This window comes from Phoca vitulina, unplaced genomic scaffold (genome assembly GCF_004348235.1).
Source record: "Phoca vitulina isolate PV1807 unplaced genomic scaffold, GSC_HSeal_1.0 scaffold16, whole genome shotgun sequence".
NCBI lineage: Eukaryota > Metazoa > Chordata > Mammalia > Carnivora > Phocidae > Phoca > Phoca vitulina.
In genome coordinates this window covers 29,818,276-29,825,511 of record NW_022589719.1, presented here as the reverse complement: position 1 = coordinate 29,825,511, position 7,236 = coordinate 29,818,276, and positions in this window count along the sequence as shown.

Sequence of the window (7,236 nt, the reverse complement as noted above, 5' to 3'; positions counted from 1 at the left end):
CGGGTCTGGGTGACCCCCCAGGCAAACTACAGAGGTGGAAGCAAAAATAAATCGTTGTTGTAAGCCGCTGAGTTTTAGGACATAACTGACCAATACAATAAACCTTGATTTCTTTTTTAGCACCTGATGTGTAGTTCAGGATCCAGCAGCATGGAAATCAACCCCTCCTGATGTGCGTGTGCGCAAACACACACACACACACACATATTTGTGCACATGCATGTGTACACACATGCACAGCACAGCCAGGAGAAATTGCTGGACCTTTCAGTCCCTACTCTGTGTAGAGCTGGTGCAGCTAATCACATGCCAGACACCACTCCATGGTTGGTTTTGCAATCCTGGCTTCTGCCCTCACCCCTCCTGGCACCTCTCTGGCTCACTTGGTTGACCATGGGCCCAGGGGCTGTAAGCACTCAGCCAGGAGAGGTGAGGAGTAGAGGAGGTGTCCAGAACTGTAATGGGACCAAAGGCCTCCTGTCATCTTTAAGTTGAAAGCCAGGGACGCCCGGGTGGCTCAGTGGGTTAAGCGTCTGACTCTGGATTTCGGCTCAGATCATGATCTCAGGGTTGTGAGATCGAGCCCCGCATCAGGCTCTGTGCTCAGCGGGGAGTCTGCTTAAGATTCTCTCCCTCACCCTCTCCCTCTGCCCCTCCTCTCTCTCTCTCTCTAAAATAAGTAAATAAATCTTTAAAATATGTGTGTGTGTGTGTGTGTGTGTGAGTCAAAAGCCAAACGTTTGGGTACTGAGACTGGGTGGCCGCTAGTAAATAATTACCAGATGCAGCCCCCATATTGGATTTCTCAGCACCCCCAGGAAGCTGCCAGATAAATGGGTCCCAAGGGGTCAGGGCAAACAGCAACATGGACATCTCCATCACAAAGACTGGCACCAAATTAGCAGGGAGGGGGGCGGCTGTGAGTGTGCAAGGAGGAAGGCGAGTGAGTGGCAGAGCGTTCCCCCAACCAGAGGACACCCCTGCACCAGGGAAGACTATGAGGAAATCAATGAAGACAGCAGTGTGGCATCTCAGCAGTGATGTCCTCCAAAGCAGGAGCTGAGAGAAGAGGCTGGCCTGTGAAGTTTAATGTCACAGGGAGCTAAGGGACACTAGCATCTCAGTTAGTGGGCTTGGAATGAACTAAGACAGATAACACGGCCTTCCCCCCACCACGTATTTTTTAAAATAATAATAATAATAGAGACTGGATCTGGCTGGTTCGGCAGGGGTGGGGGTGAGCCTGAGCCTGGGACAGGGCCAGGGATCTGGGTCCACCTGGCTTCTTCACTGTGAACCCTCGCGCTCAGGGTGCATCCTGCCTCCTGACCTACCATAGCCTGGCCTCTGTCTGCCTTCACCTTCAACCAACAGACCATAATAATAAAGCTCCCTGGTCTGTGCCGGTCTTCTGCGGAGACTGCAAGAAGTAACTAGAGGGGACAACACCTTGAATCGGGCCTTTCTTGCCCTCGGGGTTCTCTGCTGAGGCCCCAGGGCCCAGAGGGCCATCTCTGCTGGCTCACTGAGGCGTTAGAAAAGCAAGCCCTCCCCCCAGCCCCACCTCCCCCAGTCTACACCAACGAGGTTGAGAAGTTCAAGAGACGGTTCTGAGGCGCCTGGGTGGCTCAGTCGTTAAGCGTCTGCCTTTGGCTCAGGTCATGATCCCAGGGTCCTGGGATCGAGCCCCGCATCGGGCTTCCTGCTCCGTGGGAAGCCTGCTTCTCCCTCTCCCACTCCCCCTGCTTGTGTTCCCTCTCTCGCTGTCTCTCTCTGTCAAATAAATAAATAAATAAAATCTTTAAAAAAGAGAGAGAGACGGTTCTGAGTTAGAGTGGTCAGCCCAGGAGGAGGAAAAGTGTTGACACAAACACCCCCAAAAAACACCACCCCTCAAGCCAGGTGAGAGGGGGACTCATGAGCGCCACCGTGGAGGGCGGAGGCAGCAGAGAGGACTGTGGCACATCATTCCCACACTGTCGTCCTGGGCGCAGGCTGAGCCGCTGACCCTCTGGGCCTTGCAGCCTCTGGAGCAGAGCCAGGGGAGAGAAGGTGGGAGGAAATGGAGACCAGCCTGGCAGAACGGAGGGGAGAGGGCTGCAGTAGGGAGACCTGCCTCCCACCATGGCCAGAGTGGACATCCAGAAGAGAGCTGGACTGGAGTGCTGCTACGGGACTTTACCCAAGAGGGCTGCCTGTGGGCCCAGAAAGAGGCTTTGTCAGGAGCACTGGGCAGGATCAGACGTTCCCTACATCAGGATCAGTGCAGGCTGAGCCCCCCGAGGGGTAAGCCCACCAGTTCACCTTCCTTGTGTGACAACAGGGTAATCAAGGAGTGCAACCTTTTCCTGTCATCCTTCCTCCCCTCTGGACCCTTCTGCCAGAGCCAGAATGCAGCTGCCTTCCCCGGAGGAAGAAGGTGAATCAGAGAGAGCCAACCCTCAGTGACCACACACCCACCACCCACCTTCCCCTCTGCTGAGAACCCCATCAGCTTGCATTGGAGAAGCTGATACTGGATGGAGGATAAATATTTCTATTGAGATAGGACGAGGCTTATTTTTTAACTTGGCAAAAAGAGTTTATTTTTTGCCCAACTTTTTACAAGAATTTTCAAACACACAGAAAAGTTGAAAGAATAGTGCAATAAACACCCATATGCTCACCCAAAAATTGTTGACGGGTGTGTGTGTGTGCGCGCGCATACGTGCATGGTTTGGCTGAACCATTTGAAAGCAAGCTTCAGACATCACGGCGCTTCACTCCTAAATCCTTCAAATCTCCTGAAAGAATCATACTTTTTGATGCCAGAAATGGAAATTGACCTAACATCGGAAGGAAATGGGTAAAGCTACACTTAGCTGAAATATTTTCTTTCTTTTTTAAAAAAAGATTTTATTTTTAAGTAATCTCTCCACCCAACGTAGGGCTCGAACTCACAACCCCAAGATCAGGAATCCCACACTCTACTGACCGAGCCAGCCAGGCGCCCCCGAAATATTTTCAAGGAGCGGGAAGAGAGAAGAGACAGAGCAAGTGCTAGGGCAGTGGGGTGAGAAAAATTGAACTATTTCCCGCTTGCACCCTGCGAAGTCCAGCCAGTTGAATAAACAAGTTCCATAAAGAAGATAAGATAATATCAGATAATGGCTGCTGCCAGGGAAAAAGGAAAAAAAGCAGGACACACGCAACAAGACTAGGAGGCGAGGCAACATTGGAGTGGCCGGTACAGAATGATGCCACATAGGAGCCGAGACCCCAGTGACAAGAAGTCAGCCAAACAAGACAATCGGGAGATCGGTGTCCAAGGCAGAGTAACCAACAAGGCCAGAGGCCTGGAAGCAGGAAGGCCATGGAGTGACAGGGACGGGGCGGCGGGGCGGGGGGGGGGGGGGGTTGGACAGGAAGTACTGAGAGAGGAGTAGGGTTGGACACCCAGATCTTGTCAGCCAAGGGGAGGAGTCTGGGGAGAATTTTAAGCAGAAAGGCGACTTGATCTGGTTTATAGTTTTAGATACTCTGCAGCTTAGTTGAAAAAGACTTGGGTGGGAGGCCCAAGAGGGAAGCCTGGAAACCATCATGGAGACTGCAATCCTCCAGGCGAGGGAGGTGGTGGCTTGGACCAGGATGGTGGCTGTGACGTAGGCAGTAATTGCCCCCCACCCATTTTAAAGATAAGGACACTGAGGCTCCGAGAAGCGAGGTGACTTCACCAAGGTCATGGAGGTTTTAAGTGGCAGGTCCAGGATTTTTCTTGGTACTTTTTTAATTGTGGTAAGATATATATAACATAAATTTACCATTCTAACCATTTTCACGTGTACAATTCAGTGGCATTAAGTACATCCCCCATGTTGTGTGACCATCACAAACCATCCATTTCCAGAACTTTCTCTTCATCGCACACAGAAGCTCTGGACCCATTAACAGTTGCTTCCCATTCCCCCCACTCAGTCCCTGGTTACCTCTACTCTACTTTTTATATGTATGAATCTGCCTGTTCTAGATACCTCCTATAGGTGGAATCATACAGTATTTGTTTTTTTGTGTCTGATGTCACTAGGCACGTTTTCAAGGCTCACTCATGTTGCAGCATGTATCAGAATTCCATTCCTTTTTAAGGCTGAATAATATTCCGTTGTGTGTGTGTACACCACATTGTATGTATCCATTCATCTGTTGTTGGGGTCCAGGATTTTTACCAGGTTGTCTGAATTTCAACGTGATTCTGGTGGGCTCTGCTCCCGGACCTTCCCCAGAGCCCAGCGCAGTGCCCCCCTGCGGCCACCAGAGGGCGCATAGGGCCCCGCCACCCCCCAGGCAGGCTCGCTGCAGGCACAGCGCGGTTGGTGGGCGGAAGAGCAACGTGGAGCCCAGGCTTTTTGCACGCACAGTCCTACACCCAAAACATGCAGATGAGAGGGAAGCTGGCTGCGGGCAAAGTGGCTGGACTACAGGCTCAGCCTCAAATGGAGGAAAGTGGGGAGGTCAAGGTGGGAGGGGCTGCCCCTATAATCTTCTCCAACAGCACAGGAAACAGGTGCTGTCCTCCCGTGTGAACAACCCCGGTGCTGAGGAGCTCAGTGCGCAGGCGTGGGGGGGGGGGGTGAGTCCAGCAAGGCTCGGACCCCCATTCTGCTCTTTCCCCACAGCTAAGTGAGCTCCAGCCTGAGCCAGGCACATTTTACAGACAAGGAAACTGAGGCTTGGAGTCATGCGCTTCGCTGATTGCCCAAGCGAGTGGAAGAGGCAAGCTCTGAGCACCGCGCCGTGGCCCTGTGCACTTCCCTTCTCCAAACTCAGTGCCCTGATTTCTTCAAGCACACCACAGAGGGAGGGCAGAGTGGTATGCTGTTCTGGAGGCTGGTCTGACCACCGTGGCCTCCCCACTTCTGAGCCCTGGGCCTCTCGTGATGCCACCCGAGTTCACCCTGCCTGGTTTTGGCAAGCCACCTCATGTTGACCAAAATTTCTGCCCACTTAAATCCTTCCATTTTTCTCGCATGTGCTGTTGGTTGCTGAGCCATTTCTCCCCATCCCCCACCCCCACCCCGGCCCCCACCGCATCCATGTGCAGCTGGGTCTTTGGATCCGAGTCCAGGAACTGACATTTATCCCTGTCAAATTTCATCTTGTTTGTTCATCTGACAAACATTTGTTCCGTGCCCACGCTGTACAGGCACTGGGGACACAGCCCTGAAAGACGAGTCCCCTGCCCCTAAGGAGCTCCCCCTGTCTTAGGCGCAGCCGCAGCTATCCCGTACCGCGCACTGAGCTGGGAGCCGCGTGCAGGTGGTCTCACTGGGCGTAGAGGTGACGTTGCCCCCATTTTGCAGACGGGGAAGCCAATGATCAGAAAGTTGATGCGACTTGTCTGAAGGGGCATACCTAGAGAGTGGCAGGCTCAGCACTCAGCCCTCCAATCCCTTTGGATTCTGATTCCATCCTCCTACTTAGATACCTTCTATCTCAGCTTTGAGTTCTCTGCAAGCCTGAGAAACTTTACTCGCTGCATTTCATCAACAGCACTGACGACACCACCCCACAGAGCCCCGGGGTAGGCCACCACTGCCCCCGTTCCCCAGACAGACAGCCGTCTATGATCCCACACCCTGTGCGTTCAGAAGGTACAACACACCTGACTGGAAACCACAGGACCGTTCTCCACCCCCATGCCCAAGCCCCAGCCCCAGGCTCCCTCCCCTGTCCAGGCAGCTGCACATCTGCTTGTTGGCATCTTTGGCCATCAAACCGGTCCCCAAGGCCACATCCTCTATGGGCAGGAGCCTTTGCCTGCACCATGGTGAAGATGCATCTGCCAGTGTCCCTCCCCAGGGGGAGACTGGAAGTCCAGGGACCAGGAGCGGGCAGTTGCTTTGGGATTTCTCAGGCTCCGAACATCCCCCTGTGCATCTGTGGCTTCTTCTCTCCCGCACCGTCTGCTCCGGGAACCTCAGCCCATCTTTTTCACTCAGCGTTTCTGCCAAGCGCAGGGAGATCAACTGCAGAGCAGGCCTGTGGCAGGAAACAAGGCAAGTGGAAAAATGCGCTGCTGGGGGAGGGAGGGTTGTGAGGTGGTCTCCAAGCTCCCAGCCAGGACCCAGAGACACCATCCCCCATGACAGGGTTCAGACCTACCACCCCACAGGACCACGAGCACCTGCCCTCCTCCCAGCCCTGTAAGGTTAGAACTATTACTGTGCCCATTTTGCAAGCGAAGACAATAGGGCTGGGCGGGTGGGGTCCAGGGCTGAGCACTCCCCCTGCGGAGACCGCTTCCTGAAACGAGATGGGGGGGGGGGGTGCTTGTGGACAGAGCGCACCTGCTGTAATGAACTCACGAGCTCCTACCGTAAGCCCACTCGGCAGCGGCAAACAGGTCAAAGCCAGGCCCTGCCCTCACGGCCTCCTGGTTGGGGACAGGAGAGGTGGATGACAAGCATGTACGTAATTCTGGGCAGTGACAAATGGAGCCTGTTAGTGAAGGTGTTCCTAGAGTTGGGGGCACTACTCTAGTTAGTTCTGGAAGGCCTCTCTGAGGAGGTGACATCTGAGAAGCCGAGGAGGAGCCGGCCTTGGGAACAGCGAATATAAAGATAAAAGAACATGAGTGCAGCGTGAAGCCAAACCCACCCACCCCCATCATGGCTGATTTCAGACAGGGAACCACCGCTCTGATATGAGGCCTTGGCAGGAAAGCACATGGGACAGTGTCCTCAGGGTGCCTGACCCCTGGCACCAGCTCCATGGATGCCTGTCCCCTCCACTCTCCCTCCAGGGCTCTGTGGCCCCTCAAAGCCACGCTCTGTGTCTTTTTCACCTCTCCCATCCTCAGCACCTTTCTGCACAAGGTCCAGCTCAAAGAAGGTGCCGGATACATGTTTGCTGAATGAACAAACACTGGAAGGCCCTGCTCACCAAATCCTAGGTCCAGCAGGGAGTACGTGTGAGGACAAACCCAAGGAAATCCTCCCTTGTTCTACAAGGAATCACTTGATGGAGTCTGTGGCTCCAATGGGTGGTAGAAGCAGAAAAGACAAAGGGATTCCAGAAGGTGGGAGGAGGGGTCGCCTACACAATTGGAAAATTTCACAAAGTCCAGATTTCAAGCTATTTTTAAAATATCTGAAGCTCTGGCAACCCCAAGCCTGCATATTCCCATGGCAACACCAGCTGGTGCTGAGCACCGCTGCCCCCTTCAGACCGGACATGCGCTCTGCACTTCTCCGAGCACCT